The sequence below is a fragment of the Haematobia irritans genome, chromosome 3 (assembly GCF_050003625.1).
Source record: "Haematobia irritans isolate KBUSLIRL chromosome 3, ASM5000362v1, whole genome shotgun sequence".
Taxonomy (NCBI): Eukaryota; Metazoa; Arthropoda; class Insecta; order Diptera; family Muscidae; genus Haematobia; species Haematobia irritans.
In genome coordinates, this window is record NC_134399.1 from 133,191,293 (window position 1) to 133,201,312 (window position 10,020).

At 35.1% G+C, this 10,020-nt stretch overlaps 1 long non-coding RNA gene across 1 annotated transcript; it reads left to right on the forward strand.

Moving 5' to 3' along the window:
* The first annotated feature begins 3,197 nt into the window (after positions 1-3,197).
* Positions 3,198-4,294, forward strand: LOC142229809 (uncharacterized). Its single transcript, XR_012720498.1, has 4 exons — positions 3,198-3,402; positions 3,477-3,672; positions 3,727-3,946; positions 4,025-4,294. It is a non-coding gene; the product is annotated as an uncharacterized LOC142229809 (long non-coding RNA).
* Positions 4,295-10,020: the final 5,726 nt, after the last annotated feature.

Below are 10,020 nucleotides of genomic sequence, written 5' to 3' on the forward strand. Positions count from 1 at the left end.
AGGTAGTGATGATGATTTTGGTAAAACGTCGATAGTTAAACATCGCATAGAAACCGGCGAAAGCAAGCCTATTCGTATACCACCACGGCGGGTCCCCTTTGCTCGGCGTGAGGTAATGAATAATCTAGTACGGGATATGGCCAGACGTGGAGTTATCGAAAAGTCTAACAGCCCGTGGTGTTCACCAGTGGTGCTCGTCAAGAAAAAGGATGGTTCACTCAGATTCTGTGTAGACTATAGACGGTTGAACACGGTGACACGGAAGGATTCATACCCATTACCCAGAATGGATGACATATTGACTGCCCTGCATGGCTCGAAATGGTTTTCTACCATGGATTTGCAATCGGGGTATTGGCAAGTCGAGGTTGACAACGACTCCAAAGAAAAGACCGCCTTCTCTTGTGGATCCGGTTTATGGCATTTTAACGTTATGCCGTTCGGGCTATGTAATGACCCCGCAACTTTTGAGCGTCTTATGGACCAAGTATTTGACGGCTTACCATGGAGCACGGCATTAGTATATCTGGATGACATTATTGTCCATTCGCGAACGGTTAAGGATCATCTCGAACAGCTGCAGCAAGTTTTTGAGAGACTGGGCAAGGCAGGTTTAAAATTGAGCCCTACAAAATGCACTTTTTTTAAAGACCGTGTCTGTTACCTTGGTCATATCGTTGGGCGTACGGGCCTTGAAGCGGATCCGAAGAAAATTTCAAAAGTAACACAATGGCCTATTCCAAAGAGTAAAACTGAGGTTAGAGCGTTTTTGGGATTGGCTTCCTATTATCGGCGCTTTATTAAAGATTTTTCAACCATAGCCAAGCCGCTAACGGAACTTACTCAAGCAAATTTTAAATTTAACTGGAGCGACAAAGCCAATAATGCCTTTCTCCAACTCAAAACCTTTTTAACAAACTCGCCAATTCTTGCATTATTTATTTTGGATACCGATGCGTCTAAAAATGGCATTGGCGCAGTTTTGAGTCAATGCCAAAATGGGGAAGAGAGGGTTATAGAGTACTATAGTTCAACTTTGGATAAGGCAGAACAAAACTACTGCGTAACAAGAAAGGAACTGTTGGCCGTTGTACTTGGAACTGCCCATTTTCGTCACTATCTCATCGGTAGAGAATTTGTACTCAGGACAGATCACGCATCGCTTCGCTGGTTGTACAATTTTCGTGAGCCTGAGGGACAACTGGCACGATGGATAGAGAGACTTCAAGAGTATCAATTTCAAATACACCATCGCCCTGGGAACAAACATTTAAATGCTGATGCATTGTCCCGTCGCCCGTGTGGTGATTGCAAATATTGCTCCCGCGAAGAAACCCGAAGTGGGCTAGAAGTTTTTGTTTTGGCCGTAGGCATTGAGGTCGAGGACTTAAAAAGGGATCAACTTGAAGATCCCGTGCTTAAAGTAGTCCTGAAATGGGTTAATGATAAACATCGCCCTGCTAAGTCTGATATATTGTCGCTTGAACCAGAGCTCAAAACTTGGTGGACCCTATTTGATCAATTATGCGTAGTTGACGGCCTTCTAAAAAGAAAATTTAAGAATAGGCTCGGAGAGACCATGCTGACCATTGTGCCACGTAAACATATTCCTGATATCCTTATGCAAGCTCATAACAGTGTAACAGGTGGACATCTTGGTCGATATAAAACAATGCGTAAAATTCGAGAGCGGTATTACTGGATCGGGTGTACCGATGAAATTAATCGGTGGTGTGCTATGTGCAAGATTTGCTCATCGAGGAAAGGGCCACCACAAAAGACTGTGGGACGTTTACAGCCATCCTCAATTGGGGCACCTTTCGAGCGTATAGCGATCGACATTTTGGGACCCCTGCCAGTAACCGAAAGAGGCAACCGGTACATTATTGTCATAATGGACTACTTTTCAAAGTGGCCCGAATGTATTGCCGTTCCAGATCAGTCGGCTGAAGTTGTATCCAATCGTTTAATAGAAGATGTAATTTCTCGCTTTGGAGTGCCGCATATTATACACTCTGACCAAGGTCGCAATTTCGAATCGAATGTTTTTCAAAACGTGATGCAACTTTTAGTAGCTCAGAAGACTAGAACAACGGCTTTACACCCGCAATCAGATGGAATGGTTGAGCGATTTAATCGCACGTTACTTGATTACCTTGCAAAATTTATACAAACCAATCAGAGGAATTGGGATAGGATTTTGCCTTTGGCCCTGTTGGCCTACAGATCAGCAGTTCATGCATCCACAGGGTATACACCAGCTCACCTTGTATTCGGCAGGGAAATTCGTTTACCAGTGGACATAATGTTCGGAAGCCCTATGCCAACGAATAACTCATTTCATGAATATGTCAACAACCTTCAGGAGGTTATGAAGAGGATCCACGACGTCGCCAGGGAAAATTTAACAATCTCTGCTGCATCAATGAAATCACGTTACGACCTTAGATCAAATCATGTCGAGTTTAAACCAGACGATTTAGTTTGGGTTTTTATGCCAATGAGACGTAAGGGTTTATGCCCCAAACTTCAAAATGACTGGCTTGGACCTGGAAGGATCATACGGAGAATAACGGACCTTGTGTATGAAATACGATTACCGTCAGGGAAAAGCAAAATACTTCATGTTAATCGCCTTACACCATACAACGAAACTTAACACTTTTGCTCGGTCAGGAGCCGCGAGCTTAATGGAAGGGGTAATGTTGTAAATTCCTAACGTGAGCAGAGTCCATAGATCCCCTTTTATTATCAAATGTCAAGATTAGCAGCAATCAGCTGTTGTTTATTTTTTTCATGTGTTTTTTTTTGGAATGGATTATTCTTACCTTTGGCACGTGCGTGTGTTCAAAGAGATATACAATTTGTTTTCTTTTGTAACCATTGAATTGAATAAAGAGTTTTGAAATTATATAAAAACAAATAAATCCTCTCGGGAACCATTATTTAAATAAATAATTTCTCACTCACCAAACAAAACTTAAAAATTCGCCACAATATCAAAGTATATATAATTATATCTGCTCAGATATGGTTGTAGATATAAATAGATCTACGGAGATATGTTATGTATAGTGTTATATATGATTAGATCTGATTCAAGATCTCATTATATATGTTGTTATATCTATTTATATCAGTCATATCTGGTAAGATCTAATTATATATCTTCATATATGACATCATATCTAATTATATATACTATATATAGCTCCATATCTTATTATATATATCGCATTAAATCATGAACCAGTTGTGTAACACGGATAAAAAATATTTGTATATGTTTGTGTGTAAAAATAATGTGTTTGTTACGAGAATACTAACGTGATATACTTGGTTACAAGCACGTATGTTTGATCGCACATCAAAACAAGTGGTGAACATCACCAAACAATCTTGGTATGTTGTGATAGTTTCAAGAAACCCTTTTAAAAATAATTTTGAAGTGTCTTCATAAAATGCTTAACTTTCAGACACAACTGTCTTTTTGTTTTCAAAAATGTCACCCCATAACTATCACCATTAGCAACGCCTGTTGTTATTAAATTTGAAAAAAAAAAATTATATCAAATATTTGATAATTCGAGTTTCATATATTTATTTCATATAAAAATCGAATGTCTTCTCATTTTTCGAGGAAGATAAAGGAGTATGAGAAGCTGTGATAAGGTAAGTTTTTTGTTTTGTTCCTAGTTTTAATTATGAATATTTTCTCTGTTTTAGGAGGATGAATTTGTGGTAGTCAGGAAAAGATTAAAAGAAGACAGCGGAGCAACGTAAAGATTTGTGACCAGGCCATATCCGAAGTTGCGACAGAAGGAAGTATTATCCAATATCAAAAAGAATACAAATTTGGAGATGATATGCATTGTGAACCGGATACATTCCCGTGCAATTATTCATAGCGCTGGTTTAAATTATTGGGTACGAGAAGCACATTTTGGTAAGTATATGTATTATTTGCAAATATATGTATCTTTAAATAGACTGATAATTCTTCTGTAAATTTTATATTTTTCAGAGTTTTCATTCCGAGTAGCCAAATAAAGGAATTGCGAGACTCATTTAAAGAACTGTTTGCAGAGAGCAATGTACTAACGCCTTGGGAAATTTGAATGCCAGAACCCTTCGTGGCTATGTATATATATTTTGTTTTTGTTGTTTTGTTGTTTGTTTTTTAATTCTTAGACGTTTATACCTAGACATATATTAATGTACATATGTTTGATCCAACTTATAATATTAAATACTCTTTTCATTATAAAACCATAAAATAAATCTTTTTTATAAATTACTGTAATTTCACTAATTTTGGAAATTTGTAGATAAAATTATATATAATTAGATATATTAACATCTAATTATATCAAATTAGATATAATTAGATGTGGGCCAAATTTGAGATCTGGTCAGATCTAATTCTAAAGGAATTAGATCTGATCAGATATTACCATTTTTCGGATCTGTTCAGATCTGCCTACATATACTATCATATCTAATCAGATATGGCAGGAGATCTAATAATATCTGGCCAGATCCACCAATTTTTACACGGGAATATACACCCAGAGAAGGAATATGATCACCCCAATCATGTTTAGAGAGCAAAATGTTATTTTTGGACGGAGAACATGTAACATGTTTGCGGCAACCATGTTATTTTCTAAAAAAGCATATGTCTAGCTTCGGCAACCATGTATATGTTTGTCGAGAAAACAACATTTTTGCGACAAAAATGTTCCATGGTCACCATCCAAAAATAACATTTTGCCCTCGAAACATGGTTGAGATGATCATATTCCTTCTCTGCGTGTATTAAATGTCGGATCAATAACAAGTTACAAGTTTATGTGTCGACCATACCACCTAGTGGAATGTAGTGTAACTCAAAAATTCAATCATCCAAATTATAATAAAATATTGATTATATATTATTACAATATTTATTCGAACTTATTGCACAAGAAGATTAAGGGAATTGATACAATTAAGTTACTGAAAAGAAAGTGCTCACAATATCTTTTTTTTTATTTTTTTTGTGTTATATCAGTTAAATAAAATCGTTGTGAATTGACATGAAAGATTAGATATCTCCAAGGTAGAAAGTGTAGTGACCTTCCTTAATAAATCAATAATCTATAATCATTTAATAAATATGTAAAAGTCTCTTCGAAACAATGGCCAATTTTAATAAACACACGTATGTATGTAGGACCGAAAGTTCTGCTAGGCTGAATCCTATGTGTACCCTCCACAATGGATTACGTACAAAGTTCTACAAAAGTTGGCAATGGCAAGGTTTCTTAAACCTTTTTAACATTCTATTCTAAATTGTTAGTCCATATAACGGTATTAACTAACGAGGAGTCTATACACCACAAAAAAGTCAACTGTTTTATAGTAAGAATGAAATTGAACTAAATTGTTCTCCACATTTTGAGATTTCGCAAAGCACTGTTAAAACCAGGAAAATTTAATGTCCTCTTGTATTTTTTACTGCAATTCACGAAATTACTTCCTCTCATAGAAGAAAAATTAATTAAAAATAATTAAGGAATGTCTAAAGTCGGGCGGGACCGACTATATAATACACTGCACCACTTTGATGAGCCACAATTTCGTTAGCACATCAAGTCCGTCCGTGTGTTGTGTGCTATATACATATATTTAAATCTAACCTGATCTGGACAAAATTTGTTAATGTTCTACAAAACTTATAGACTTTAACATTAACCCCCATTTTCATAAAGCTTCGTTAGTGTTCCGTTAACTAACCAACTTTTAAACCGTATTATGGACGAAGCTATCATCTTGCCTTTATGTTCCATAGGCCATTTAGGAACTTAACTAACGAAAATATTTCAGTTAAAGTTAACCGAATAGAAGATGTTTGCAATTTACTTTCTGTTAACTGGCAGTTAAAGGTATGCCCCAAATACATACATTTAACTATCACTCGATGTGGACAGAATTTGATAGACTTCTACAAAATCTATAGACTCAAAATTTAAGTTGGCTAATGCTCTAGGGAGGAACACAATTTTAGTAAAAAAATATGGGAAACATTTAAATCTGAACCAATTTTAAGGGAACTTCGCAAAAGTTTATTTATGGTTTTTTGCTCGATATATATGTATTAGAAGTTTAGGAAAATTAGAGTCATTTTTACAACTTTTCAACTAAGCAGTGGCGATTTAACAAGGAAAATGTTGGTATTTTGACCATTTTTGTCGAAATCAGAAAAACTTATATATGGAAGCTATATCTAAATCTGAACCGATTTCAATCAAATTGGCACACATGACTATACTACCAATTGTACTCCTTGTGCAAAATTTCAACCAAATTGGGCCAAAACTCTGGCTTCTGGGTCCATATAAGTGCATATCGGGCGAAAGATATATATGGGAGTTATATCTAAATCTGAATCGATTTCAACCCAATTTGGCACGCATAGCTACAATGCTAAATCTACTCCCTGTACAAAATTTCAACCAAATTGGGCCAAAACTCTGGCATCTGGGTCCATATAAGTGCATATCGGGCGACAGATATATATGGGAGCTATATCTAAATCTGAATCGATTTCAATCAAATTTTGCACACTTAACTATACTACTAATTGTACTCCTAGTGCAAAGTTTCAACCAAATTCGGCCAAAAATCTGGCTTCTGGGGCCTATAAGTCTATATCGGGCGAAAGATATATATGGGAGCTATATCTAAATCTGAACCGATTTCAATCAAATTTTGCACACTTGACTATACGACTAAGTGTTATGTTTGTACAAAATTTCATATTAGTGCTTATCGGGCGAAAGATATATATGGGAGCTATATCTAAATTTGAACCAATTGCTTCCAAAATCAATAGGCTTCTATTCTGACCCAAATTAGGGACATGTGCCAAATTTGAAGGCGATTGGACTTAAATTGCGACCTAGACTTTGATCACAAAAATGTGTTCACAGACAGACGGACGGACGGACGGACGGACAGACGGACAGATGGACAGACGGACATGGTTATATCGACTCAGGGACCCACCCTGAGCATTATTGCCAAAGACACCATGTGTCTATCTCGTCTCCTTCTGGGTGTTACAAACGTATGCACTAACTTATAATACCCTGTTCCACAGTGTGGCGCAGGGTATAAATATGGGAAACATTTAAATCTGGAGCAATTTTAAGAAAACTTCGCAAAAGTTTATTTATGATTTATCGCTCGATATATATGCATTAGAAGTTGAGGAAAATTAGAGTCATTTTTACAACTTTTCGACTAAGCAGTGGCGATTTTACAAGGAAAATGTTGGTATTTTGACCATTTTTGTCGAAATCATAAAAACATATATATGGGAGCTATATCTAAATCTGAACCGATTTGAACCAAATTTGGCACTCATAGCTACAATGCTAATTCTACTCCCTGTGCAAAATTTCAACCAAATTGGGGTAAAACTCTGGCTTCTGGGACCGTATTAGTCCATATCGGGCGAAAGATATATATGGGAGCTATATCTAAATCTGAACCGATTTCTATAAAATTTGGCACACTTGACTACAGTACCAATTGTTCTTCTTGTGCAAAATTTTAAGCAAATTAGGTTAAAACTCTGGCTTCTGGGGCCATATAAGTCCTATCGGGCGAAATATATATATGGGAGCTATATCTAAATCTGAACCGATTTCTTTCAAAATCAATAGGGATCTATTCTGAGCCAAAACACATACTTGTGCCAAATTTTAAGTCGATTGGACTAAAACTGCGACCTAGACTTTGATTACAAAAGTGTGTTAACGGACAGACGGACATCGCTATATCGACTCAAGAGCCCACCCTGAGCATTTTTGCCAAAGACACCATGTGTCTACCTCGACTCCTTCTGGGTGTTGCAAACATATGCACTAACTTATCATACCCTGTTCCACAGTGTGGAGCAGGGTATAAATATACAGCACTAAGTTCGGCCGGGCCGAATCTTAAATACCCACCACCATGACACAAATATTAGGGTTTCCTTTGAAATTTCAGGAGGACTTGAGGACTTCCCGAAGATAAATTTAAAGATTTCACCTATGAGGACTATATCAGATTCTGGATTTATAAGAACCATTTTTGTTTGAGTTTTAGAGGAATCATTAACATCTCTTGTAAGTGTGCAAGAAAATTATAAAATTACGCCTTGATTTGAAATCTTAAATCTGTAGAAGTAAAATCTGGAAATTTTACATTGAGTTTCAAGCAATTTTCATGATCAGTGCGCCTACTACACCCTCAAGAAGTGAAGTCGGTCTATAAAAACTTAATCCGATACATGTTTTTGTGAGCCTAAAATAGCAGAATATTTACAATTTCAGGCAAATCAGATAAAAACTACGGTTTCTAGAAACCCAAGGAGTTAAATCGGGAGATCGTTCTTATGGGGGCTATACTAAAATATGGACCGATACTCACCGTTTTCGGCACACCTCTTTATGACCCGAAAATACCTCTAGATTTCCAATTTCAGGCAAATAGGATAAAAACTTCGGATTCTAGAAGCCCAAGAAGTAAAATCGGGAAATCGGTCTATATGGGGACTATACCAAAATATGGACCGATACTCATCATTTTCGGCACACCTCTTTATGGTCCTACAATACCTCTAGATTTCCAATTTCAGGTAAATTGGATAAAAACTGCGGTTTCTATAAGCCAAAGAAGTAAAATCGGGAGATCGGTCTATATGGGGGCTATACCAAAATATGGACCGATACTTACAATTTTTAGCACACGTATTTGTGGTTCTACAATACCTCTGGATTTCCAATTTCAAGTAAATTGAATAAAAACTGCGGTTTCTATAAGCCCATGAAGTAAAATCGGGAAATCGGTCTATATGGGGGCTATACCAAAACATGAACCGATACTCACCATTTTTGGCACACCTCTTTATGGTCATAAAATACCTCTAGATTTACGATTTCTATAAGCCCAAGACCCCGAATCGGGAGGTCGGTTTATATGGGGACTATATCAAAACCTGGACCGATATAGCCCATCTTCGAACTTGACCTGCCTGCAGACAAAAGACGAGTTTGTGCAAAATTTCAGCACGATTGCTTCATTATTGAAGACTGTAGAGTGATTACAACAGACATCCAGACAGACGGACATCGTTATATCGTCTTAGAATTTCTCCCTGATCAATAATATATATACTTTATATAGTCGGAAATCGATATTTCGATGTGTTACAAACGGAATGACAAACTTATTATACCGTCACCGTTCTATGGTGGGGGGTATAAAGAGGCCCATTAAATACGTTTTTAGTTCAGTTTGACAAAATGTTCTATAGAAATAAAATTTCCTATAGAAATACAATTTTGACAAAATTTTCTATAGAAATAAAATTTTGACGAATTTTCTATAGAATTAAAATATTGAAAACAATTTCTATAGAAATAAAATTTTAACAAAATTTTCTATAGAAATAAAATTTTGACAAAATTTTCTATAGTAATAAAATTTTAACAACATTTTCTATAGAAATAAAATTTTGACAAAATTCTCTATAGAAATAAAATGCTGATACTTTGATAATATTTTCTATAGAAATAAAATTTTAACAAAATTTTCTTTAGAAATAAAATTTTGACAAAATTTTCTATAGAAATAAAATTTTAACAAAATTTTCTTTAGAAATAAAATTTTGACAAAATTTTCTATAGTAATAAAATTTTAACAAAATTTTCTATAGAAATAAAATTTTGACAAAATTTTCTATAAAAATAAAATTGTGACAAATAAAATGTTGACAAAATTTTCCATAGAAATAAAATGTTGATACTTTGATAATATTTTCTATAGAAATAAAATTTTAACAAAATTTTCTTTAGAAATAAAATTTTGACAAAATTTTCTATAAAAATAAAATTTTAACAAAATTTTCTTTAGAAATAAAATTTTGACAAAATTTTCTATAATAATAAAAGTTTGAAAAAGTTTTCTATAGTAATAAAATTTTAA